Raw genomic sequence first — 2,490 nt, forward strand, 5'->3', positions numbered from 1 at the left:
AATTCCAGAAGGAATCTAGGGAAAGTTTTATGAAGGAGTTCTTTAATTAATTTCTGGGATAATCTTTAATCAATGTTGAAGAAATTACTTAAGAAACTATGCGTGTTATGAGAGGTTAGAGAAATTTACAAAAGCATCGTGATAGTTTTTTCATTCTTTGGTGAATTTTCTGTATGAATCGCATTGGGAATATCTAAAGGATTCTTTTGCAGGAATATATGGGGTAATGCATGAAGATATTCATGAATTGATTGATGCTTTTCTGGAGAAATCTCTCAAAGAGTTTTTTCAGAAATCACTAAAGGATTTCTGAAGAAATTCATGGAAATTTCTTAAGCAATTCTTGCATGATTTTCTAAAATAACTTTTTGAGAAATTTCGAGAAAGAAGCTAATGAAATATCTGAATCAAATCCTGTAAGAAACTCTAGAAATCCCTGGAATAAATGGGTATGATTTCTTTGGTATTTTTTTGTAAGAGCCCGTAGAGTTATTTCCGAGGAATCTATAGGAGTAATCCTTTAGCTCTCATATTGGTAGGAATCTATTTTTTTTCTCAAGAGCTGATTACTCAGTGAGTAACTTGGATAACACCAGTGATATCCATGTGACCCTAGTTATTGTAGGTATTGAATGTGGACCGTTTTAAGATTCTAGTAATTATGTAAAATTTTATTCAACTTTTCGTGATGTTTTTCTTAATGATGCAAGCACCACATCACAATCAAGCGTTCTTATTTTTGTTTATGATCCTCTGGCATCCTCTGTATTTGTACGTGAGCCTTCTTAATGTTGTATCCATCCCGGGCAATGGCATTGGCAGCGACTATAATTTCGTCCGTTTCGGCCGTTGGATCTATGGCGGTAGGCAACATTAGATTCTTTGTGTTTCGAACCAAAATCGCAATCAAAATGTACTCACCAACCACTAATATTACGTTCATCTGAACCACTCCTGTACACACCACTTCTAGATCCCTGACCGCTATTACTCCGGCAAGGGAGCGAAGTTGGTCGTGCAGTTGTGGAATTGAGATATTGAGGGTAGCTGCCATGTCCATTATAATGTCGTAGAATTGCAGCACAATGTTTCAGAGAAGGAAAGGTGCAGTGGGTTTGAACACTAAGCGATTAATCTGAAAAGAGCAGAAACAATTTGCTAGAATTCGATAGCTTCGTTGAGATATATTCACTTCTTACACAGTTCGGCTTGATGAGCTCTCGAATTGTGTTTAAACGTATAGAAATTAACAAGAAAAACTGCTATGCTCACGATCAAACAGCAATAAAATAATTCAACAATAGAAGGATGAAGACGGACGATCAACTGGACTGACGCGACGGTGACACAATAGAAGCTTTGAACAAGCAAAGAAGATCAAATAGCAACAAAACGGAGAGTGGATCAAAAAGATTTGTTTATAACAGTGTTTCCCAACCGCGACCGCAAGGGTCTTCAGGGAATCGCTTCATTGTTAGGGAAAAAATAGCCAAATCTCTTTCGGGACGGAGCGCAAAAATGTGAAATTTCCATACAAATGGCTTAACTTTGGCTCTCCAGAACTTTACAATCTCCCAACAAAATATCATTTCTTGTTCCTCGTTTGGAAGAACTATTCTTTAGCTTTCAATTTCTAGCTTTGACCACCTATATTAATCGGAAATTAAAAATATGCGACAGATAAAACTTTTTCATGTTTTACGGATTTACTTCACTTTTTGTCTAACTTGTTGTGGTAAATCTCACATGAAAAGCAAACAAAAGTTTGTTTGCACACATACAAGTATACATATTGGGTCAATTATTAAAACAGTTTATCTATCTATCTATCTATATATCTATATATCTATCTACATAAAAATGAATCTGAAGTCCCTTTGAGGCAACAAAAGTCACGAACGGCTGAACCGATAAGGATGACTCTTGCATGGTTTGATTCGTATTCATGGTGGCTGTGTTTATAAGTAGTAAAAGTTAAGGAAATCAACTAAAAAAGTAGGAAAATTGTGAAATTACTGATTTTTCATGAGTTGAGAAGAAATTCAACACGATCGAAATAAAGCCAATCTAGAGTGCGGTGCTGCAATGACCTCAACAGTTGTCAAACCACCACAACCGGGCAAGACAAAGTTTTCCGGGACAGCTAGTAAGTTATAAAAGATTTTTATAACATCATAACACAACGTGTTATAAACTTGAGAGATTTTTCTAATATAACATAAAACAAAGACTAAACAGATGAAAAAAAATGGCAAAACTGTTATTACTCAATAGTGCTCAATAGTGCTGGTTCACCACGAAAGGGATATAGCCAACGGGGTAAGTGCACGGTTATTCAGCAAGATCAAGCTGAAGGTGACGGGTTTAATTCACGGTCGGTCCACTAAATTTCCTTGACTTTCTTCGACATACAGTGTCTTCGTACAGCTGTCACACAATGTACACATACAAAAATGGTCATTGCCAGAGGAAGCTCTCAGTTACATAGCA

The 2,490-nt window shown here is 36.2% G+C and overlaps 1 long non-coding RNA gene across 1 annotated transcript; it reads right to left on the bottom strand.

Annotated features, from left to right (window-relative positions):
• Nucleotides 1–650: 650 nt before the first annotated feature.
• On the bottom strand, nucleotides 651–1,480 carry LOC109398731 (uncharacterized). The gene is made up of 2 exons (XR_009997547.1): nucleotides 922–1,480; nucleotides 651–855 (listed from the first exon to the last, which is right to left on the bottom strand). It is a non-coding gene; the product is annotated as an uncharacterized LOC109398731 (long non-coding RNA).
• Nucleotides 1,481–2,490: the final 1,010 nt, after the last annotated feature.

Source organism: Aedes albopictus, chromosome 2 (genome assembly GCF_035046485.1).
Source record: "Aedes albopictus strain Foshan chromosome 2, AalbF5, whole genome shotgun sequence".
NCBI lineage: Eukaryota > Metazoa > Arthropoda > Insecta > Diptera > Culicidae > Aedes > Aedes albopictus.